The 26,335-nt window shown below is 38.6% G+C and overlaps 1 long non-coding RNA gene across 1 annotated transcript in view; it reads right to left on the bottom strand.

The window, feature by feature from the left end:
- Positions 1–8,464, bottom strand: part of LOC128664075 (uncharacterized) — a 115,138-nt gene extending 106,674 nt beyond the window's left edge. The window contains exons 1-2 of the long non-coding RNA XR_008402919.1: positions 8,099–8,464; positions 1,827–1,942 (exon numbers count right to left, since the gene is read on the bottom strand). This is a non-coding gene — a long non-coding RNA (uncharacterized LOC128664075). The remainder of the gene's footprint in view (positions 1–1,826; positions 1,943–8,098) is intronic.
- Between the last annotated feature and the right edge of the window lie 17,871 nt (positions 8,465–26,335).

The raw sequence follows: 26,335 nt of genomic DNA, 5'->3' as shown, positions 1-26,335 counted from the left end.
GCATGTAGGTCTTTGATTACCTCTATTGGGAAACCAAATTGCTTAAGAACCTCCCATAAGTAGACCCATCTGACCCTGTCAAACGCTTTTTTCGGTGTCTAAAGACAGGGCCAGCATGGGTAGACCCAATCTCTTTGCTTCCGAGAAGATGTTAAGGACCCTTCTAGTGTTGTCCGGGGTTTCTCTACCTAGTGTCAACCCAACCTGGTTTGGATGGATCAGCTTTGGGAGTAGTTGACACAGGTGGTTTGCCCAGAGCTTAGCACAGAGCTTCACATCTGGATTAATCATGGAAATGGGATGATAACTACTGCATTGATTTGGGTCTTTCACTTGTTTAGGAATTGTTAGGATGGTGGCTTGGAGAAATTCTTTATTTAGGGAGCCTAGTTTCCGAGCCTCAGAGAAGAGATTCAGGAGAATAGGGGTGAGAAGAGAACAGAATGTTTTATAGAAGACTGTCGTAAATCCATCTGGACCCGGGGCTTTTGTATTCTGCATGTGTTTAATTACTATCTAGAATTCCCTGGGAGTAAAGGGGGTCACTAAGTCTTCTTTAACCAGGTCCTCTAGTAAGGTAAGGATTACATTATGCAGACATGTTGAAATAGAGTCTAGCGGTGGTTCAGGGGTCGAATTTATGTTGCCTAGATTGTACAGTTTAGTGTAGTAGCTGGCAAAGGCCTCTCCAACATCCTTAGGGCAAGTGACCAAGTTGACATCTTTTTCAATAGCTAGTATCCTTGAAGCTATGGTTCTACCTCTAAGTTTGTGAGCTAAAAGGGCTGAGGCTTTATTACCTTGATAATAGAGGAGTTGTTTAAATCTATTGCAGGCCTCTTCAACTCTCTCCAATTCCTTTGTTTTATTCTGGGTCCTTAAGGATGTTATCTCTGCAGCAATTACGGCGGAATAATTGGATTTATTGATCTATTCTTTAGCTCTCAGATTCTAAACCAAAAGGCCCAAAGGGGCGCTACTTTGGGATCGAAGCAAGGCCTGTTTTTGGATGCAGAGAAATGCTTTAAGGGAGCCCCACAGGTTTTCATTTAATGATAGGAATTCCAAGATGGAGGACTGAATTAAGGGTTTAAATTCAAAGTCTTCCCAGAGATCTTTAGGAAGTTTAGAAGATGGCAACGTAGATGATTGGGTATTTGTGGATGGTGTAAGTGTCAGGATATCATGGTCTGACCATGAACAGATTCTTATCTGGGATTTGGTAACTCTATATAACGCCCAGGAATCCGTGAAAAAGTGATCCAGTCTAGAGTAGGAGTTATGTTGTTCGGAGAAAAAAGTCCCTATCACTTGGGTGGAGGGCCTTCCACACACCAAAAAGATTGTGCTGAGCTATGATAGATCTAAATTTGGAGGCAGAATTGATTGAATAGGAATCTATTTTTTAACTTGTTTGAATCCTTCTGGGGGTCCCAAACCATGTTGATTGGTTGGGGGCGTACAGATTAACAAGGGTAAATAAGGCACCATATAGCTGTTCAACTCCTATATGTCTATGAAAAAATATTTCTACCCCCTTGATTTATCTACATATGAGGAGTGAACCATCGTGGGGTAATCCATAAGTCAGAATGGGTTGGAAAGTGATGAAGGCTAGTGTGTTTCCTGCACAAAGAGGACTGCTGTGCTAAGGGAGTTATTTAGCATACTCCTTTTAGTAGGGGAATTGAGATCTTATGCTTTAAGGGATGTAAAAGTCAGGGTTTCTTGAGTTTGTCTCATTATCGAACTTTGGGAAGGAGGGGAATGGGCAAGGTAGGGAAAGATAGATCAAGGAGAAGAAAAAAGGTTAAGGGGGAACTTACCTCACCTGGAGATCCAAAAAACAGGGGCACCCGATCAAGATTACGGCGGTCTGAGACAGAATAGTGCGTTGTCACCCGGACACAGCAGTCAAACAAGCAGACAGGGGGTAGTCACTCTAAAAAATCAAACAAAACAGTATATTATAAATCACAAACGCAGTAAAGAGATACAATCAACATATGCCTGTAAAGAGATAGGAGACAGAGATTGACCTCAAAGTAAATTTCAATCAAATCCAATATCAACCTGGAAAAGTATCAGAATTGTGATAAGGCACAATGGGTTCTATACTGGAGGAATCTATAATAAGGAAAGTCTTGTGAATATTGTTAGAAAGGTGGATAGTTATCCCACCTATAACTGAGGCACGACTAAAGCCTAAGTCGCCCTCTATGGTCCCCATTAAGGGGATTAAAGTAATTTGGTTATAGGGGGGGAGATAAGTTGGAATATATATAAATGGGCCACTAGGGAGGCTAACACCCTAGGGGAAGCTATGATCAATAAAGCTTTATATTTACTCAGTTTTTAGGGAGAAATCATGTAATAGAAGGATTTGTTTATAATGGTTAATATATCTTATCTAAGGTGTAGGAAAGTTATAAGAGGTCCCCCTCTATGGGGGTTAATGGCCTGAATCGAGTCTTTATGCATACTTAAACATAGGAGCTAATGTAGGGATGGTAAAGTTAGTTCATTATTGATTAGTTAAAAAACTACTAGGAAAATTAGTTGGGCATAATAAGAGTAAAACATAAAAGAAAGATATCTCCAAAAGAGATCTATATAGTAGTCTCATTGTAAGTATGGGGTACCTCATGAGGGGTTTGTAATTGACTGTAATATTCAACATTTTGTTGATGAAGTGAGTCAAGTAACTGAGGTAATACAAAATGAATTTTAAACTCTAAGGCCCAGATTATGAGTTTTGCGTTAGATGCTGTGCGGTGCTAACGAGCAGTTTTCACTCACGGCTCACTTACCTGCAGTGCTAGTATTACAGGTTTTTACAAACCCGTCGTTAAAAGACAAGAAGTGAGCATTGAGCAAAATTCTGCTCATTACCGCACTCCAATACCAGCGCTGCTTAAGTCAGCGGTGAGCTGGTCGTACGTGCTTGTGCACGATTTCCCCATAGGAATCAACGGGTTGAGCCGGCTGAAAAAAAAGCAGAGTAAAGCTCCCTAACGCAGCCCCTAAATTACAGAAAATAATAAACAAATTACAAGATTTTTAAACTAATTACACCTAATCTAATCCCCCTAACAAAATAAAAAAGAGCCCCCAAAATAAAAAAAAGCTCTACCCCACACTAAATTACAAATAGTCCTTAAAAGGGCATTTTGCGGGGCATTGATTTTAGTTAGGGAGTGTTAGGGTTAGGTTTAGGGGTTAATACATTTAATATAGTGGCGGCAGTGTAGGGGGGGCAGATTAGGGGTTAATAAATATAATGTAGGTGGCGGCGGTGTAGGGGGGGCAGATTAGGGGTTAATAAATATAATGTAGGTGGCGGCGGTGTGTGTGGGGCAGATTAGGGGTTAATAAATATAATGTAGGTGGCGGTGGGCTCCGGGAGCGGCGGTTTAGGGGTTAAAAACTTTATTTAGTTGCGGTGGGCTCCTGGAGCTGCGGTTTAGGGGTTAATAACTTTATTTAGGTGCGGCGGGGTCCGAGAGCGGCAGTTTAGGGGGTAAGCAGTATAGTATAGTGTGGGTGTTTAGTGACAGTATACCAAGAAAGCTGAAAAAAAGCCGAAGAGCAGCGAGATCGATGACTGTTAGTTAACAACAGTCTGCTGCTCATCGCACCGTACTTGGTGCGTGGCTTTTTGACAGCTTTTTTGGTAACTTTAGAGAATGTATTCAGGTCTGCGGCAATGATGTTAAGCGAACTTAGGTGAGTGTATTGGTGCCGTTGAATGCAAGAAAGTCGACGGCTTGATAAATAGAGGCCATAATATTTTGGATGTTGCTAACGTAATCCAGAGCAGCTGGAGATTTAGATACAGATTTTGTATCGGGAAGTATCATCGGGTGATAACCGTAAGAGGCAATAAAGGGAGATGTTTTGGTGGAAGTGTTAACTGAGTTATTATAGGCGAATTCCGCCATCGGCAACCATTCGGACCAATCTTCTTGTAAGTGAGAGACATAGCATCTCAGGTACTGTTCCAATGTTTGGTTGACACGCTCTGTTAGTCAGTTAGACTGGGGATGGAATGCCGTGGATAGCCGTGTGGTGATCTTTAATATGCAACATAATTCTCTCCAAAATTTGGACGTGAATTGTGTCCCTCAATCTCAGACTATGGAGGATGGTAAACCATGAAGTTTCACTATGTGAGAGAAAAAAACTTTAGCTGTTGTCAAAGCATTAGGAATCTTCTTTAGAGGAATGAAATGAGCTAGTTTGGTGAGATGATCTACCACGACTAATATAGTAGTTAAATTAGAAGGTGGTAAATCCACAACAAAATTCCATAGCGATCATGTTCTAGGGGACCCCAGGAATGGGTAAAGGATTCAGCAATCCAAAAGGTTTGTGGTGGTCTTTTTTATTTCTGGCACAAATGTGACAGGTGCTCACATAGTCATATGTGTCCTGCTTGAGCCGAGGCCACCAGAAGTTTCAGCTGATGAGTTCTTGTGTTTTTGAGTTTCCAGGGTGTCCCGATAGTGGTGATGTTGTAGTAAGGGTTTCCTTAATGGAGGTGGGATATAGGTCAGGGTTTTTTTTAAATTAAATACCTGAGGAAGTATACTTGACACATGAGGAAGGAATAGTGGAATCCTTCTGGAGGGCAGATAGGATTTCTGATTGCAGGGTAGTTGCTGCTGCTAAGAATTTGTGGGATGGTATGATTGGTTGCAACTCTTCTCTGTCAGGTAGAGCTTCCAGGGAGCGAGATAGGGCATCTGCCTTAACGTTTTTTGACCCAGGTCTGCAGCTAATGAGGAAATTGAAGCGATCAAAAAACAAAGACCAACTTACTTGACGAGAGGAAAGGGTTTATTTGTTCCTTAGGTATTGCAAATTTTTATGATCGGTGTAGATGAAGAATGGTCTCATGGTTCCTTCCAGTAGGTGCCTCCAGTGTTTGAGGGCGCATTTAATAGCAAGAAGTTCCATGTCACCGACAGAGTAGTTCCTTTCAGCAGTGGTAAGAAGCCTTGAGTAAAAAGCAATGGGATGGAGCTCCAGTGTAGTTTGGCTTTGTTGAGAAAGAATGGCACCTATACCCACATTAGATGCATCCACCTCAAGAGTGAACTGATGTTTAGGATTAGGCAGTTGTAAAATGGGTGCTGTAGTAAAACAATGTTTTAGTAGGTCAAAAGCTCCATGTAAGCTTTTGTTTTCCCGTTAATTTGGTTAAGAGTTGTACAATCGTTGAGAAATGGTTGATAAATCTCTTGTAGAAATTGAAGAACCCCAGAAATCTTTGTAGAGACTTCACAGAGGTCGGTTTAGGCCAATTAATTATGGCAGTTATTTTATCTGGATCCATGTTTATACCGTTAGGAGAGATTATGTAACCCAGAAATTGTATTGTCTTTACATGGAACTGACATTTATCGGTTTTGGCATACAATGTTCTCTTAATCTGGCTAATACCCATCTTACATGTTTTATGTGGTCTGTGATATCTTTTGAATAAATTAGTATGTCTAGATATATTACGACGCATACATCCATTAAATCTTTAAAAATATAATTTATGAAGAACTGGAATGTGGCTGGTGCATTTGTTAACCCAAAAGGCATAACATTAAATTGGAAGAGTCCATAACGGGTTCTAAAGGCCATCTTCCATTCTTCACCTTTCCTCATTCTAATCAAATTATATGCCTCTTTCAAGTCTAACTTTGTGAAAATAGTCGCATAGTTTAATCTTTCAAGGATTTCAGGGATAAGTGGAAGGGGATACCTGTTTTTTATAGTTAAGGAGTTTAGAGCCCTGTAATCAATTATGGGTCTAAGGGTGCCATCCTTATTGGTGACAAAAAATATCCCTGCAGCAGCTGAGGAGGTAGAGGGAGAGATAAACCTTTTCTCAGGTTTTCATCCAAATATTCCCTGAGATGTTTTAATTCTTTCTGGGATAAAGGGAATATACGCCCAAACTGAATGACAGCTCCTGGCAAACAGGCCCATTTATCAAGCTCCGTACGAAGACCGCTGCTTCATAACCCTGTCCGCCTGCTCTGAGCAGGCGGACAGGAATCGCCGGAAATCAACCCGATCGAATATGATCGGGTTGATTGACACCCCCCTGCTGGTGGCCGATTGGCCGCGAGTCAGCAGGGGGCGGCGTTGCACCAGCAGCTCTTGTGAGCTGCTGGTGCAATGTTAAATGCGGAGAGCGTATTGCTCTCCGCATTTAGCGAGGTCTTGCGGACCTGATCCGCAGTGTCGGATCAGGTCCGCAAGCCCTTTGATAAATGGGCCCCTTAGTGTCTAGGGGCAATCGTAAGGTCTGTGAGGGGGTAGATTATCTGCTTCTTTGAGGTTGAACACATCTGAAAATTCAGTATATTCTTTTGGTAAAAGGGGTTCGATATGCTTAATTTCCACATATCGGAAGCAAGTGGAGGAGCAATAGGATGAATTAAAAGTGAAACTATTGTTAGTCCAATCTATCTTAGGGTTATGCTTCTGTAGCCAAGGATAACCTAAAATTAAAGGGTGTAGAGAGCTAGGTATGATATCAAATGAAATGTACTCTTTATGACCATTAATAGTGGTTGTGAGAATAGGTATAGTGTGATGCGTTATCGGCCCTTTTAAATAGGTAGATCCATCAATAACTTTCACATAAATGGGTGTTTGCTTAAGCACACATGGTATTTTATTCTGTGATACAAGTTTTTGGTCAATGAACATCCCGTAAGCCCCTGAATCGATCATAGCCTCATTCTGGAGAAGGTGTTGATCACACTGTAAAGACAATTTAATTACAAGGTGAGTGTTTTGGTTAGGAATATTCTTAGGATTTACAAGTAATATCTTACCCTTTTTTTGTCGGTTTAAAATTGGGCATGTAGATACAGTGTGATCCTTGTTTGCGCAATACATACAAAGATTGGACATACGTCTTCTTAGCTTTTCCTCTTGGAAATCTTGTGAAATGTTATATCTTTTTGTATAGATGTCTGGATGTTGTTTTTCAGCCCTTCTTTCTCTGAAACGTCTATTCATAGATATACAAATTTTGATGAGTGACTCTAGATTGTCAGGGGGTCTATGCGGGATAGTTCATCTTTAAGATGTTCAGACAGTCCAAGTCAAAACTGGTTCCTAAGACTGACTGAGTTCCACTGAGAGTCAGTGGCCCATAGTTGGAATTCTGCAACATAGTCCTCCACAGCTCTCTTCCCCTGTTTCAAGATTCTTAGGTTGTTTTATGTGGTTATCTGTTTGTTAGTGTCCTTGTATAGGACTGCCATTGCTTTAAAAAAATTATCCAAAGAGTCCAGAATGGGATCTCCTGTTTCAAAGAACCTGTCTGCCCAAGATCTTGGTTCCCCATTCAGATAAGATATTGTGGTGCATACCTTAATTCTTTCGGTGTGGTATGTTTTAGGCTTCATAGTGAACATTAATAGACATGCATTCCTAAACTCACAAAAATGTGAGCGGACACCTGACAACACTGAGGGTGGATTTATGTGTGGTTCAAGGTGGTCAAAAGATTTTTGTGTGAAAAAATCATTAATAATTTGTTTTAAAGTATTTTTCTCGTTTTGGACTTCAGTTAAGCCCTTTGCTAGTATGTCTACCTTTTGAATTAATGTTGCAATTTCATTAGACATTTCTGTGGGATCCATAATAATCAAAAAGGTATTAATGTCTGGCTTGATTATTCTGTCATAAGCTAACTTTCTTAGTTTTGGAATTAAGTCTATGTTTCAGTTAAATGAGTATTGTAGATATTCCTGATTACCAGCTCACAGGTGGTTAATGAGTTGGCTTTAAAGGAATAGTGTTTCTTATATATAATGGTATTCTCAGCAATAGATGTAAATACAGATGAGAATGGATACATCTGGAAACTTTTAGTTATCATGATATAATAAGGTTTGTAAAAATATGGAGAACTTCTTAAGTAGCCACAGAGCAAAAAATACAGAGGCTGCAAGTGAATTAACGCAGTGAGCAAGACAAGCAGTTTCAGTTCAACGTTTCAGAGAGACAAAAACTTCAAAGAATGGAGTAAACAAGATAAATGATTATCAGGCAGTCTTTGGGAGAGTAAGGAAAATTATACTTGCGGATAACGTTTGCTCCGGGTCTTATATCCACCTGACGAGAGGGTTTCCTGACTGGAAGTGGAGCAGAAGCGGATTCAGCGTTCACAGACGCTGCACGCTGTGAACGTTTCTGAGTGAGGAGCTGCAAAGATCCCTTGTCGGCTGCAGATGACGTCAGAAGTACGGTTAGCCGATCGTAAAAAACAGTTTTTGCTACAGTGTTGTTATTCAGGTATAGGATTGTAGAAGGACTCCGGAAACTTGATCCTTGGATCAGAGTGTGGCTTGAAGAGAGAGACAGGTTAAACGAATAACAGGAATGGATAAAGTATAACTAACTGTTTTCAATAATCAAGCAGTTAGCTAGTGTTACTACTCCACCTTTTGTAGGTAAGAGGAAAGGGGAGGAGTTTACCACTTAAAGGTACACTGTACCATGACAAGTATATATAATTTGCAGATATCACTAACATCATAGACCCTATACAATATTGGGCTCCAACAATATCTTGTGATACTTTTTTATATGTCTGATTAAATGCATATATAAACACTGGTTAAATAACATGTTCCCATGTACAGATAAATACTTATGTACGTTTAATGTATGTTGATAAGAGTCATAATACCTGCCTAACATTTGCAGCAATCTATGCTGTATGGTTTCATATATATTATATGAGTAACTTTCACACCAGTGTTATTTGCTCAAAACTGCTATAAGGTGTCTGCCATAGCCACACACGTGTGACTGCTACTAACATCAATGACATGTAATGGGATTATTTGGTTTATTACGTGATAACCAAATATGGGCTTTATTTTACAATAAGCTCTGACAATGTTTACGGTGTAATCTAACACACCCATGTCCTGTGATTCGTGCATTATAAACGCACCCTCACTGATGTCATCACTGATGTCATCCTCTGTAATCATGTGACATTTTCACGTGACTAAATGGACCAATTGCTTCATCACTTTATTGGATAGGCTAAGATAGGGGTGTGTACACAATACCCCATTCTGATTGGCTACTATATGCTATATAAGGGTAGGTAACCCTACATCCTGTTTGACTTTGAAAAAGCTACGGCGAAATGTGCATTAGGCGACTGCTGCCTTCAATACACAATCCTTATGTGTGAAATATGTTCCACATAGATCTGTTAACTTAGCATAATTATAAAACTAATCACTTGGTACTACTTGTTTTGGGCTTTTCCCTTAAATATTATTTAGTGTTATATTAGTATTTTCCGTGTGTGTGAGATTTGTGCCACACTCGGATTAGGCTAACTATACTGGGTTTGTCTATGTGTACATCTCTCTGGCCTGTTTGCTTTATATATAATTAGGACTGTGTCCCCTCTATATTAGTGGTTAAATTGTTCATACAGTTTTACATATCCGTTTGTACGAAAATTGTTCCACATTCAGGATTAGGCCAGTAACTCAGGGTCTTTATATAGGCACCCCTATTGGGGTATTTACCCCATTCACATGTTTGGACAGTGTCCACTTAATAGACTAATATATGCGCATATATATAATATTATGGGGCCCTATATTCATCCCAGTATTTAACTACCAGTGATATCATCACTCTTTGGGTTGTTGTTTGTAGGTAGCCATCTATGCAGTTTTTAACACTATATGTTGTTTGTGTTATTCGTATTCTATGGATTTTTATATTTTTTTAATCGTTATTAAAAGTTTTATTTTAATGATAGGGGTCCCTACCTCCCCATACTCTCTATAAGCGAGTGCTTACTCATTACTTTTGGCACTCAGCACCCTCCATAAACATCCTTTGTGGACTAATATAGGATACTTGTGTTACACACACTCTCGTTTTTCCCAAGTCTGTATAAAGAACTGAGATAAGGGGGCAGTCTGTAGATTCTTAGATACAAGGTAATCGCAGAGGTAAAAAGCGTATTAGTATAACAGTGTTGATTATGCAAACTGGGGAATGGGTAACAAAGGGATTATCTATTTTTTAAACAATAAAAAGTAGCCCACTACCTTAAAGGGACAGTCTACACCATAAATCTTATTGATTTAAAAGATAGATAATCCGACCATTACCCATTCCCTAGTTTTGCATAACCATCACAGTTATATTAGATACAAGATAATAACTTTTTACCTCAGTGATTATCTTATATCTAAGCCTCTGCAATCTGCCCTTTATTTCAGGTCTTTTGACAGACTTGCATTTTAGCCAATCATTGCTGGCTCCTAGGAACTCCATGTGCATGAGCACAGTGTTATCTATATGAAACACATGAACTAACACCCTCTAGTGGTGAAAAACTGTCAAAATGCCCTGAGATGAGAGGCGGCCTTCAAGGGCTTAGAAATTTCAACTAACAATACCAAGAGAGCAAAGCGTGATAGATGTACATTTTAAAATTGTTTAAAATTACATGCCCTATCTGAATAATGAAAGTTTGTTTTGGACTAGACTGTCCCTTTAAGCTTATTGAAATTTGTGAGAAACAAAACGACTATTATCCAAAACACATGCGTAAACCAGCAACAGAATGGTTTAAAGAGAGGAAATCAATTCTACAGAGCTTAAATTTCAAATTGAGTTGTCTTGTAACTGAAAAATAGATATGCAGACGCATACAGAAAAATATTCCATATTTTGGAATTTTTGTTACTTAATTTTTTGATTAATATAAAAATTCAAATGTATTAATAACTTATACTGTAGGTGCATTATGAGTTAAACTCATTGAATTATTGATTATGGTCTAGATTACAAGTGGACCACTACTGATAGATCAGGTTGCTAAGATTAGCACACAATCTGGTATTACAAGTCCATGATAAAAAAGAATTACCAGAGAATGTTTAGCGTGGCCAACATCCCTTTAGCGCGCCCTATACTTTCAATGGATCGTACAAGCACACTAAACATCCTTCATATTAAGTTATGAGTTATGTGTTGCTCTCAAGACAACACATAACAACTCTACAAAGTTAGTGTAAAGTGTTAGAGCTAAAATAAATATATATATACCTGTATATTTGTGTGTGTGTTTATGTATGTATCTTTAAATGTGTATATGTATGGTTTTATAAACAGTATATTTATGTGTTTATATGTGTATACTTTATCATTTTTTATGCACAAAAGCCTTCTTACCTTTTAACTTTCTGTATACACAAATGCCAATTGGGTTGAAGGGTACATATATAACAACAATCTGGCGATTTTTTTTTTTTTAATACAAACTAATGTAATATAATTCTGATATATTAAAAATATTGGGGGGAGGAGTATCCCAGTAATCCCCTGTGAGAAAAATGGGATGTGCCCATTATGAGATAAGGGAAAATAGGGCTGGTCTCCAAATTTTCCAGGGCTGCTTTTTATGCCCAAGACTGGCCCTTATTACAATGTCCCTTTTTAGTCATTACTTCATGAAATCTAATACATAAAAAATGATTTAAAAAAATCTGAGTGTGAATTAAACCTGTGAACAAAGCATGACATAAAATACACATGTAGACAATCCATTACAGACAAATTACTGTTGCTGCAAAAAAAGAGATCAAGACAGTTTTGCTTTCCTACTATATTTCAGCGCTAACATACTTCCAAATTCCACCACCTAAGTGATGTAAGATCATGAATTTCTGTTTAAGGTATATAAAGTATTTAATTTGAAAGTAGATAAAATGCACAGATTGTGGCCCTGGCCTGAGCATAGAGTTATTCAGTAAGCATAGATACTTCTGATTCTTCTAGCCCCCCTCACATCATCCATGTCACTACACTCTACACTGCCAATTCCTTTACACTTCTGTCGCCTGACACAATACTGTCTCATTAACCAGCAGGGGAGTACAGGGGTTAAACATACTCAGGTACACACACACTACTGTCTCACTAACCAGCAGGGGAGTACAGGGGTTAAACATACTCAGGTACACACACACTACTGTCTCATTAACCAGCAGGGGAGTACAGGGGTTAAACATACTCAGGTACACACACACTACTGTCTCATTAACCAGCAGGGGAGTACAGGGGTTAAACATACTCAGGTACACACACACTACTGTCTCACTAACCAGCAGGGGAGTACAGGGGTTAATCATACTCAGGCACACACACACACACTACTGTCTCACTAACCAGCAGGGAAGGACAGGGGTTAACATACTCATGTACACACACTACTGTCTCACTAACCAGCAGGGAAGGGCAGGAGTTAAACATACTCATGTACACACACTACTGTCTCACTAACCAGCAGGGAAGGGCAGGAGTTAAACATACTCATGTACACACACTACTGTCTCACTAACCTGCAGGGTAGGACATGGGTTAAACATATTCATGCACACAAACTACTGTCTCACTAACCAGCAGAGGGGTACAAGGGTTAATCATACTCAGGCACACACACACTACTGTCTCACTAACCAGCAGGGAAGTACAGAGGTTAAACATATTCATGCACACACACTACTGTCTCACTAACCAGCAGGGTAGGACATGGGTTAAACATATTCATGCACACACACTACTGTCTCACTAACCAGCAGGGGGGTACAAGGGTTAATCATACTCAGGCACACACACACTACTGTCTCACTAACCAGCAGGGAAGTACAGAGGTTAAACATACTCATGTACACACACTACTCTGTCTCACTAACCAGCAGGGAAGGACAGGGGTTAAACATACTCATGTACACACACTACTGTCTCACTAACCAGCAGTGGAATACAGGGTTAAACTTAAACATACTCATGTACACACAATACTGTCTCACTAACCAGAAGGGGAGTACAGGGTTAAACCTAAACATACTCATGTACACACAATACTGTCTCACTAACCAGCAGGGAAGGACAGGGGTTAAACTTAAACATACTCATGTACACACACTACTGTCTCACTAACCAGCAGGGAAGTACAGAGGTTAAACATACTCATGTACACACACTACTGTCTCACTAACCAGCAGGGAAGTACAGGGGTTAAACATACTCATGTACACACACTACTCTGTCTAACTAACCAGCAGGGAAGGACAGGGGTTAAACATACTCATGTACACACAATACTGTCTCACTAACCAGCAGGGGAGTACAGGGTTAAACTTAAACATACTCATGTACACACAATACTTTCTCACTAACCAGCAGGGAAGGACATGGGTTAAACATACTCATGTACAGACACTACTGTCTCACTAATTAACAGCGTAGGACATGGGTTAAACATACTCATGTACACACACTACCGTCTCACTAACCAGCAGGGGAGTACAGGGTTAAACTTAAACATACTCATGTACACACAATACTGTCTCACTAACCAGCAGGGAAGGACAGGGGTTAAACATACTCATGTACACACACTACTGTCTCACTAACCAGCAGGGAAGGACATGGGTTAAACATACTCATGTACACACACTACCGTCTCACTAACCAGCAGGGGAGTACAGGGTTAAACTTAAACATACTCATGTACACACAATACTGTCTCACTAACCAGCAGGGAAGGACAGGGGTTAAACATACTCATGTACACACACTACTGTCTCACTAACCAGCAGGGAAGGACATGGGTTAAACATACTCATGTACACACACTACTGTCTCACTAACCAGCAGGGAAGGACAGGGGTTAAACATACTCATGTACACACACTACTGTCTCACTAACCAGCAGGGCAGTACAAGGGTTACCGTTAAACATACTCAGGTTCCCCCAGCTAGGGATCACAGTCACACAGCATGTGCATTGAGGATAGAGCTGAGTTGAATTTTTTAGTATTGTATTAATTTGTGATTAGCACTCTGGCAGAAAATGAGTAAATAAGGGAGAAAAGGACATACTACTACTACAATCAGTAGTAACTAACACACATTAGAGCATAGTGCACTGTGCACAACTTGTGCTTGCTGCTAACTGCAAATGGGTTAAACTCCTGCCTAACATCCTGCAGCAGATGCTGAGCAGATAAGTCATGTGATTTGACAATTATCTCTGTGTGTGGCTAACCATTTTGTCAAATGAATGGCTGAAAAAATTATTTGTGCAATAAAACACATTTAATTAATCAGAGAACTTCTAGCAGCAGCCGCAGCATTATATCCATTTAATGTACAATATTGTCTTGTTAACATATTTCTTATTACCCATGACAATTTTTAAGCCAGACATATGCTGGAAGCTGCCTGATTACCACTTAAAGCTGCCTACTATCATGGAATTTGGCTGCACTAGTCTGTGCTTCTCTTTTGACCAATTCAGTGAATCAGTGAGATGTTTATTATTCATTATTTATTTGCTGCTAGTAATGGTAGACAGAGAGGCAACAGACAGACTGTACAGAGAGGTGCTAGCCTATTGCTAACAAGTTCCTCCACATAGGAGATTCTCTCCTCCACTCCACCCAGAGCTGACACATGCCCCCCCAGGCCCCCCTCATGCTCATTCACGGTTGTGCGTGATGCGCCTTCCTTCCAACTCAATCACAGAGTGCACCTCTCTGTCTGCGGCTGCCACTAACTCTTCTAACCACTGCCGCGCTAGCCTGCAGACTCCATCCCACTCCTCTTACTGACTAAACTGCACATTCCGATTGAGGATACTACACGTGCAGTCAGTCAGGAGGAGGTCCGAAAAGTTGCCGACTCTAGCAGTGCGCACCAAAATGGAAGTTCCGGGCGGGCAACGGGCTGGGCAGCAGGGCAGGTCAAATAGTTTGACTTTTGTAGTGCAATTGTGCTGCCGCTTGCCTGGAATTAAAGTTATTGCCAGAATGGGGGGGGGGGGGGGGGGGGGGGAATAAAAAATAAAAATAATAAAAAAATAAAAAATAAAATACAACTTGAAGTTGGGCCCCCCTGTAGGAGGGACCTCCTGGGCCCGGTCGCAGTTGCAACCATCGCATCACCGGTAGTTCTGCTCCTGGTTTGTGTGCAATATTTTTTTTAAATGATTTCTATTAGACAGTGTTAATATGAGTGTAACTGTACTTTGTCATGTATTTTTGAAGTGTTTTGTGCAACTTTTTAATTTCGCCAGTTAACCACAGCTCTAAAATTACTGTATTGTTTTAAGCATAAATCACGATTGCATTCAACTTGTAATATTAGCGCAATTTAAACGGCGCGCAAACTATCATGAAAACCCTTGTGCAATCACTTGCACGCCACTTGTAAACTAGTCCTATGTACATTATGGACTAGGGTACAAGTGAAACGCTAATTTAACGTGCGTCCGTAAAGGGGCACATTTTCCCGTTTACGGGCACATGTTAAATAACCAGCAATTACAAATGGCTGGTTAATGCTTCCGCAAGCTCATGGTAGCACTTTGTGCTAAGCAAAATTATCCAGAGGTCAGATCCAGAAAAAAAAATGTCCCCCCATAGCCCCTCAAATAAAGTGGACAGTTCCTTTCTGAAAATAAAAAAGCATCTTTATTTTTTTTAAAAAAAAATAACTGTACAAAGCAGTTTTAAGGGGTTAAAGTGAGGGGATGTGTGTGGGGTGTTAGAAGAAAAAATGGCTCTGAAAAGTGCCTTTACTTTGCGGTCTATGGGGACTGTGTTTTAAACTGTAAATATATATGTACATGCTTATATATATACTAGTCGATAAGCCTACCCAGAGGGCAGTCTAATTATTTTTTAAACTACAGATGTAGAAAAAACCTATTTTGTAACTCTTCTTTTGTATAAAAATTTAAGCCACAGGTGTAGCAATACTATAATTTTAATGGACTACTATCTTAAATATATTAAAAATATTTTCTATATAATAAACTACAGATATAGTCACACTCTAATTAGACACACTACTGTCCTAAATCAATACAAAGTTTCTTCTCTTTAAATTATATCTACTTTAAGTATATTTCTTTATATACATAACCCCTAAACCGCAAAACCCCTACATTGCAATAACCCTATTTACCCTATTACCCCTAAACCGCAAAACCCCTACATCGCAATAAACCTATTTACCCTATAAACTCCTACATCGCAATAAACCTATTTTACTTATTAACCCTTTAAATCGCCAAAACCCACAAAGCAAATAACTATTTAAATAACTAAGTACAGTACACTAACCTAACACCCCCTAACCTAGAACCCCCTAACCTAATACCCGCTAACCTAACAACCCCTAACCTAACACCCCATTAAATAAACCCATATTACCTAAACTAATATATTCTAAAGTTACAAAAATAAAAAAAAAATAAGTTTACAAAAAATAAAAAAAGCTAACATTACAGAAAATAAAAAAATCAAATTACCAAATTTATCAAAATTAAACCTAATCCCTATGAAAATAAAAAAGACCCCCCAAAATAAAAACACCCCCTACTCTAAGAATAAACTACCAGTTTAAAGGGCTTTTTGCAGCTACTCAAATCCTATTGGCTATTTAAATTAGCCAATAGCATGAGAGCAAGTGAAATTTTATTGGCTGCTTTGAATAACCAATAAAATTTCACTTGCTCTCATCCTATTGGCTAATTTAAACAGCCAATAGGATTTGAGTAGCTTTCATCCTATTGGCTGATTTGAATTGGAAGAATCAAATCAGCCAATAGGGATTCAAGGGACGCCATCTTTACTTGCGTATCTTGAATTCAATATTCAGTGTACGGCGGAGATCGCACGAAGAGGATCCTCCACGCTCCATGGCTCCGTGGTCGCCGGTCTTCAGTTCCAGAGTCGACGGTCTTCTGCTTCACTCCGCGCAGGATGTTCCTGGAAGAAGAAGAGGATAGCGCTTGGAAGAAGACTTCACCGCATGGACAGGACCTTCTCTGTGAGTACCAACCTGGGGGTAAGACTTTAAGGGTTTTTTGGGGGGATTTGTTTTATTTAGATAAGGGATGGGCAGAAAAAGAGCTAAATGCCCTTTTAAGGGCAATGCCCAAACAAATACCCCTTTCAGGGAAATGGGTAGTTTAGGTTTTTTAGTGTTATGTTATTTTATTTTGGGGGGTTTGGTGGGTGGGGGGGTTTACTGTTGGGGGGGGCTTTCTGTATTTTCTTGAAAAAGAGCTGATTATCTTGGGGCAATGCCCTGCAAAAAGCCCTTTTAAGGGCTACTGGTAGTTTATTCTTAGAGTAGGGGGTGTTTTTATTTTGGGGGTATTTTTTATATTCATAGGGATTAGGTTTAATTTTGTTAAATTTGGTAATTTGATTTTTTATTTTCTGTAATGTTAGTCTTTTTTTATTTTTTGTAAACTTATGGCTAGATTATGAGTTGTGCGTTAGGGTAAAAAAGCAGCGTTAAGAGGTCCTAACGCTGCTTTTTTACGCCCTCCGCTATTACAAGTCTTGAAGGTTTAGGGTCACTGCACACTTCTTTGGCCTTACCACAAAACGACTTACGTAAACTTCGTAAAGTCTTTTTTGTATGGTGCTTCCATAGTGCCGGTATTACGAGTCTGTCCTGGGAGGCCAAAAAGTGAGCGGTACACCCTACCCTGTCAAGATCCGTAACGCATTCTAAAGTCAGTAGGTAAGAGTTTATGGTACAACGCTGTAACTCATAACTAAAGTGCTAAAAAGTACACTAACACCCATAAACTACCAATTAACCCCTACATTTAGGCCCTCCCGCATCGCAAACACTATAATAAAATGTTTAACCCCTAATCTGCCGCTCCAGACACCGCCGCCACCTACATTATATTTATGAACCCCTAATCTGCTGCCCCCAACATCGCCGACACCTACATTATATTTATTAACCCCTAATCTGCCACCCCAATGTCGCCGCCACTATAATAAACATATTAACCCCTAAACCGCCACACTCCCGCCTCGCAAATATCAGTTAAATATTATTAACCCCTAATCTGCCGTCCCTAACATCTACGCCACCTACCTACATTTATTAACCACTAATCTGCCGCCCCCAACATCGCCGCCACTATATTAAAGTTATTAACCCCTAAATCTAAGTCTAACCCTAACACCCCCTAACTTAAATATAATTTAAATAAATCTAAAGAAAATTACTATCATTACCTAAATTATTCCTATTTAAAACTGAATACTTACCTATAAAATAAACCCTAAGCTAGCTACAATATAACTAATAGTTACATTCTAGCTAGCTTAAGGTTTATTTTTATTTTACAGGCAAGTTTGTATTTATTTTAACTAGGTACAATAGTTATTAAATAGTTATTAACTATTTAATAACTACCTAGCTAAAATAAATACAAAAGTACCTCTAAAATAAAACCTAAGTTACACTAACTCCTAACACTACACTATAATTAAATAAATTAACTAAATTAACAACAATTAAATCAATTAAATTAAATTAGCTAAAGTACAAAAACAAACAAACACTAAATTACAGAAAATAATAAACAAATTACAAGATATTTAAACTAATTACACCTAATCTAATAGCCCTATCAAAATAAAAAAAAGCCCCCCAAAATAAAAAAAACCCTAGCCTAAACTAAACTACCAATAGCCCTTAAAAGGGCCTTTTGCGGGGCATTGCCCCAAAGTAATCAGCTCTTTTACCTGTAAAAAAAAATACAAACACTCCCCCAACATTAAAACCCACCACCCACACAACCAACCCCCCCAAAAAAAACCTAAGCTCCCCATTGCCCTGAAAAGGGCATTTGGATAGGCACTGCCCTTAAAAGGGCAGTTAGCTCTTTTGCAAGCCCAAACCCTAACCTAAAAATAAAACCCACCCAATACACCCTTAAAAAAACCTAACACTAACCCCCTGAAGATCGACTTACCGGGAGAAGTCTTCATCCAAGCCGGGCCAAAGTCCTCAACGAAGCCGGGAGAAGTCTTCATTCAAACCGGGCAAAGTGGTCCCCCAGACGGGCAGAAGTCTTCATCCCAACGGCATCTTCTATCTTCATCCATCCGGCGCGGAGCAGGTCCATCTTCAAAACATCCGATGCGGAGCATCCTTTTCATCCGACGACTAAGGACAAATAAGTACCTTTAATTGACGTCATCGAAGATGGCGTCCCTTAGATTCCGATTAGAAGTTCAATCCTATTGGCTGATTGAACAGCCAATAGAATGCGAGCTCAATCCTATTGGCTGATTGGATCAGCCAATAGGATTGAACTTCAATCCTATTGACTGATTGCATCAGCTAATATAATTTTTTCTACCTTAATTCCGATTGACTGATAGAATTCTATCAGCCAATCGGAATCTAAGGGACTTTCATTCGTCTTTAGTCGTCGGATGAAGAGGATGCTCCGCGTCGGATGTCTTGAAGATGGACCCGCTCCGCCCCAGATAGATGAAGATAGAAGATGCCGTCTGGATGAAGACTTCTGCCCGTCTGGAGGACCACTTCGCCTGGCGAGGTGAGCGCGTACGACCAGCTCACCGCTGACTTAAACAGTGCCGTCTGGATGAAGACTTCTGCCCGTCTGTAGGACCACTTCGCCTGGCGAGGTGAGCACGTACGACCAGCTCACCGCTGACTTAAACAGCGCTGGTATTGGAGTGCGGTAATGAGCAAAAATTTGCTCAACGCTCACTTCTTGTCTTTTAACAACGGGTTTGTAAAAACCCGTAATACCAGCGCTGTAGGTAAGTGAGCGGTTAGACAAAACTTCTCTTTGGCACTGCGCAGCTCAAAACGAAAAACTCGTAATCTAGCCGTTAGTTTTTTTTTTATTTTTTGGTACTTTAGAATATATTAGTTTAGGTAATTTGGGTTTATTTAATGGGTTGTTAGGTTAGGGGTTATTAGGTTAGGGGGTGTTAGGTTAGGGGGTTTTAGGTTAGTGTACTGTACTTAGTTATTTAAATAGTTATTTGCGTTGTGGGTTTTGGCGGTTTAAAGGGTTAATAAGTTAAATAGGTTTATTGCGATGTGGGGGTTTAGCGGTTATGGGGTTAATAGGGTAAATGGGTATATTGCGATGTGGGGAATTTGAGGTTTAGGGGTTAATAAGTTAAATAAGTTTATTGCGATGTAGTGGTTTTGCGTTTTAGGGGTTAATAGGGTAAATAGGTTTATTGCGCTGTAGGGGTTAAGCGGTTTAGGGGTTAATAGGGTAAATAGGTTTATTGCCATGTGGGGGTTTAGCAGTTATGGGGTTAATAGGGTAAATAGGTATATTGCGATGTGGGGGGTTTGCGGTTTAGGGGTTAATAGGGTAAATAGATTTATTGCGATGTGGGGGTTTAGGAGTTAATACTTTGTGTAGTATTTTTTTTGTTATATTTTGTGTGGGCGGTGTTTTTTTTTAATACTTGATGTGGGCGGTTAGTTTATTTTTAAAAATACTTTAATGTGGGTGATTAGGTGTTGCTTTTGTAATGCTCGATTTGCCTTCACTGCATCCAGGTGAATTATGTTGTCCTCCCCCTGCCAACATTCCATTGAGGATGCGTGCGCAACTGCCGACGGCGAAGGACATTACAAACGCAATTATAGTATAGATATATTTTTGTGTTAATATGTGTATTCAATTAGTTGGCTCACCTGCAAGGGACTCAAGCCTGTAAGGCTTGTGAGTACACAGTAGTAGGCAATACCTTTCAATTAAGTATGACACGAAGAGTCTTCACTCACAGAGCCTGCACTGATTGCCGATCTGACCATGTGATTTACTAGATCAGGTGCACCCTGTGTAAACCTCAATACATAGGGGTTACCTCGCGAGAGGTACAAGTTTGCATACGTGAATATTTAAACATTATAGAAAATCATAGAACGGCCACTGGGGCCTCAAAGCACTTCACTTCTGAACACAATCCGAGCACAGGCTCTTTTCATGGATGGTGATTGACTGGGTACCAAGGAGACCTAGGGGGGAGATAGGAATAGGATCTATTTAAAAAGGAGGCTTTCTGGATCTTTAATTTAAAGACCAGGAGACCTCATGGATTGAACATAGACACAGACATCATCAATTTCTGATAGTTATAGGGTCATCTATGTTCTTATCCATCCACCTAGAAAAAGCCTGATCCTGTGAATATCATATCATGGCCGCAAATGAATCCTCTCATTTATGATCCATTAAGATCTCTTATAATTAATCAGGATTCATTATGATTTGTTACAATAACACTTATTAGTTCTAAATTGAACTTAATCTAATATATAATGCCCCTAGACCTGTATATATATATCAGCTAGAACTTCCAGAATTGTTTGGGCACTTGAAATAATTTGATTCATTATGCAGCTATAAGTGTGTAACTATAAGTTGAATGGTTTGGTATGCAGTGTATTATGTGCATCTGGATGGGCCTTTATATGGCTTTATCAATTTAAAGTTAGGTCAATGTAAAGTTAGGTAATAGTGGCTGTTGACAATTGCTAGCAAGCGACTGCTGAAAATTGCTGGCAACTGTGTACATATATACTCTTTGGATGCATGTTCCTCAGTGCATTACCCTAAACCTTTATTTTAAATGTATTAATTTAAATTAGTTTAAATTGTTACTTTAAATTGTTGCTATCTATATGTGTTCACATTAGGATTAATAACAGCATGTTGTTTCAATTTAATCACTACTACTATAGCTTATTACAATTTACATTATCACTCCTCATATATATATATATATATATATATATACACAGTATATATATATATATACACAGTATATATATATATATATATATATATATATATATATATATATATATATATATATATACACAGTATATATATATATATATATATATATATATACATACACAGTATATATATATATATATATATATATTAATATAACACACAGAAAAAGTCCAGCACTCACTCACAAGCTCTCAACTAAGATAAAAAGCAGCAATGGAAGAGTTAGTTACCGCATCTGGCCAAATGGGAAAAGCCCAGGTACCTCGTCAAGGTCTCTTCCAAAAAAACCTGAGTCCCTAAACAGCCACACAATGCAGGCTCACAATCAAACAACTGTGAAAAAAACCAACTGTGAAAAAATGGAGGGTGCACAGGCTTATGTAATCTCCCCAAACATATACAAAACACGGGTGAGGTCAGCACTCTCAGGCCGGACTGGGTACACATCCTATGACCCTGCAACATGCACAGCCCTGGGTGCAAACCAGCACTCTCAGGAAGCCGCACTGTCATCAGAGCCACAGGAAGTTAACCCCAGACAGGCCTGGGTGCAAGGCCCAAACAGGGAAAATTACAAAAAAAATAATACATTAATATAACACGCAGAAAAAGTCCAGCACTTACCCACAAGCTCTCAACTAAGATAAAAAGCAGCAATGGAAGAGTTAGTTACCGCATCTGGCCAAATGGGAAAAGCACAGGTACCTCGTCAAGGTCTCTTCCAAAAAAACCTGGGTCCCTAAACAGCCACACAATGCAGGCTCACAATCAAACAACTGTGAAAAAAAGGAACTGTGAAACAATGGAGGGTGCACAGGCTTATGTAATCTCCCCAAACATATACAAAACACGGGTGGGGTCAGCACTCTCAGGCCGGACCGGGTACACATCCTATGACCCTGCAACATGCACAGTCCTGGGTGCAAACCAGCACTCTCAGGAAACCGCACTGTCACCAGAGCCACAGGCAGTTAACCCCAGACAGGCTAAAATGCAAGTCTGTCAAAAGAACTGAAATAAGGGGGCAGTTTGCAAAGGCTTAGATACAAGGTAATTACAGAGGTAAAACGTGTATTAATATAACTGTGTTGGTTATGCAAAACTGGAGAATGGGTAATAAAGGGATTATATATCTTTTTAAACACCAAAAATTCTGGTGTTGACTGTCCCTTTAACTTGTAATACCAGCGCGCATTTGCATGCGCTGGTATTACTGAGTGGAACACAAATATCGCAATCGAGAGAGCGCAATTTTGCGCTACACTTGTAATCTAGGCCTATATGTATATATTTCCATATGTATTGCAGTATATATATATATATATATATATATATATATATATATATGTATTTCCATATTTCCATATATATATATATATATTTATATATACAGTATATGTATTTCATGTATTTCTTAACACAATTTGGCTTTAGCACACTTGACTTAGTGCACCTCTGGGTTAGTTTGGGATTAAAAGCCAGAACTGGCTATTGTAGCGTGCCCCATAGAAGAGAGAGAGTTAAAGTGGCCACACTATTTGCCTTTCAGATGTTAGCGTGCTTTAGGCTTTTGCTCAAGCAAAAAACATTTAACTTTCAACTTGCAATATGCATGCAAGACTAGCAACACCACTACTAATTTAACTTGAGCGGTGTTAGCACTCAATAGCACTAATATTATTGCACTCCACTTCTAATCTAAGCCTAAACTATAATGAGTAAAGAATAATGTAAGCATGGTTTAAAATAGTATGAAAGTGATTTTTGTATTTTGCTTAGTACAATGTAGCTTGCAATGTAGTTATACAATATATTAATAAATAGTAGGAAATAACTATTTTTTTAATTGGAACTTTTTAATTTAATGTATTAAAATTCATCCTGAATCAAAGTAAATATTATGAACTCTTAATTGAAAAGCTATAATGGCTCCATCCCTTGGGGAAGATTGGCAAAGTAAAAAAAGATAGCTGACCAGGTTAATTTGTTCAGTTACTTCAAGCAGTTTGTTAATAAATATAATGGCTGAAAGGAAATTGAGGTACACAGATAACTATCAGCTTCAGGTGTCAGAATGTTTCTGTTAGTAAGAAAAAGAATCAGGAAAGGTCAAAATGGCTGGATTTTTGTTTCTTGCAGGAAGATGAAGGTAGATCAGCTCAGTGAGATGCCACTTATGAGACATATACCATTCACTAGATATAGCATAAAGTTTTTGAACAGCAGTAATGATCTGATCTTTTGGCAGAGGGTGAGTTAGCCTGTACAAGTTCCCCAGTAACATTTTAAAAGGCAGCTCAAAAGCAAAAGTATCAATCTGAATTTAAAAAAAGACATTGGCGCGTTATATGCATCACAAGCAATGTTGTCAAGATAGTGACAATTTTCTAAGACGTTTCCAATTGCAAGAAGTTCAGTGGTCTACTAAAAATATAGAGACAAGTGGTTTAAGCTGTGTGCCTCATCTGAACTAATGCTTTGTTCAAGGTCAGAGAAGTTCTAATATGTTGGCAATCCCATCAAATATTCCAGAGATTTTGGCAATACATCAGGCTTTGTTCATTCACTCAGTGTCTTTTTTATGAGTCTTTGTACTGTGTAATGCTTCGCTGAAATGCCTGTTGTAAGTTTAATGAATACTAAACAAGTTTAATACTAAATTCATAGCTTGAATTAAACAACTTACACTAAGCAGATGATTTACAAGATCGATAAATCTGCATGTCAGTGGTTAGTGTTGTGTTCCAGCATTTCAAATATCTGCTTTCGTAAAAGCTGTGTGTAAATCAGTAACTTAAATATTATGGCTTTCTCACCCATTATGGGCAGATTACAAGTAGCACATACATTTTTTACTTTGTTTGAGCGCTAACTGCGCTCAAAGTAAAAAATTAGCACGCGCATATTACAGATTGAAAGTGAAATGTTATCGCGTGAGCGAAAGACTTGTGTGTAGTGACATCAGGACTTTGGATATCGCGGCCACGCTAGACTTCTATGGGGCACGCTACAAAAAGCCTTATTAGTTATCACACTTATCTGACACTGCGCTAGATCAACTGCACTAAAGCCAAAGGTACGTTAGAAATACTTCACATTCCTATGTTATACAGTGTATATAAATATTTTTGTAAAAGATATAGCTATAACTTTATATCTATATGAATAAATACAGATATAGATATCGATATACAGTACATAGAAATATCTATTTAAAAAATAAAAAGAACATTTTCTTCTAAGTGAAGAAAATAGGAATTTCAAGTTTCTATTAAATAAAAAAAATAAAAAAGAATATTAAAGGTATTTGACTGGGAAGGGCTCTGAAGTGTTTATATGTGTATATATGTGTATACATGTGTATGTATGTGCTTATATGTATGAGTGTGTGCAAATACATATTTACACATATAAACATATAAATGCACATGCATACACATATATGGACATGTATACTTACACACATACACATATTTAGACATATATACATTGGAGGCCTTTCCAGTCAAACACTTTACCATATACAGTTGTGCTCATAAGTTTACATACCCTGGCAGAATTTATGATTTCTTGGCCATTTTTCAGAGAATATGAATGATAACACAAAAACTTTTCTTTTACTCATGGTTAGTGTTTGGCTGAAGCCATTTATTATCAATCAACTGTGTTTACCCAAATTACCCTGATCAAAAGTGTACATACCCTGGTGATTTTGGCCTGATAACATGCACACAAGTTGACACAAAGGGGTTTGAATGGCTTGTCAGTATATTTATGAAAATCTTAGCAGTGCTATCCAAATAATATATATAAGTTTATGGCAGGGTTATAAACACAATACAAAGAAATAGAAACCCTTATCAACCATGCACCTACTAGACCATACAATTAATATAAATATCTGAATTCTTTTATTTAGTTAATATCCATAAACATATTGAACTATATTTGCAATAAAAGGAAACTAAATAAAAGTTTATATGCGTTAGAACCAACTCTTAAGATATGCTATTCTTCTTACAAAACCCAGAACAATATACCTTCACAATTCAGCCTTATTTATTTAACACAATGGGACTAAAAACCTTTAACATCCAAGTAATACAATTCTAAACAGTGTTTATAAAACAATAGGATAAAATATATATTCTGCTATTTAACTGCAATTTATCCTAATACAAAATTAACCGACAATATCAGAACTTGTATAGATGAGTTACTTAGCCAATTCAGACACAGATTTGAACAAAACCTAGGCTTATAACTACCAATTTAAAATACAATATACTTCACCAATTTTGAACCAATTCGTAGCGGTCTTTAGGTCATCTCATTTGAAAGAAGGTTTTTGCACAAATCAAGGATAAGTTTTAAGCTCCTTGCTGAAGTGAACTTTTTTTTTTTTCAGGTATATCGCAGCCAAAATCAGATCACTAATTTTCAACAAGTTACAGACAACTCTCTCTTGTGCATTCAACACTCCCATTATATAATCATTGATGACATCATGTGGGTGGCACTACGGGAGCTGACCTTCCCATTGGTTATCTGGGAAGTCTAAATCGGATTGGCCCTTGGAAATTTCATTTTTAACAGCCAGAAAGAACCTTCTGGCTGTAGTTCTCGCAACATAAC

Source organism: Bombina bombina, chromosome 6 (genome assembly GCF_027579735.1).
Source record: "Bombina bombina isolate aBomBom1 chromosome 6, aBomBom1.pri, whole genome shotgun sequence".
Lineage (NCBI taxonomy): Eukaryota > Metazoa > Chordata > Amphibia > Anura > Bombinatoridae > Bombina > Bombina bombina.
Note: the sequence above shows the minus strand (reverse complement) of the source record. Positions and strands in the feature narration are given on the sequence as shown.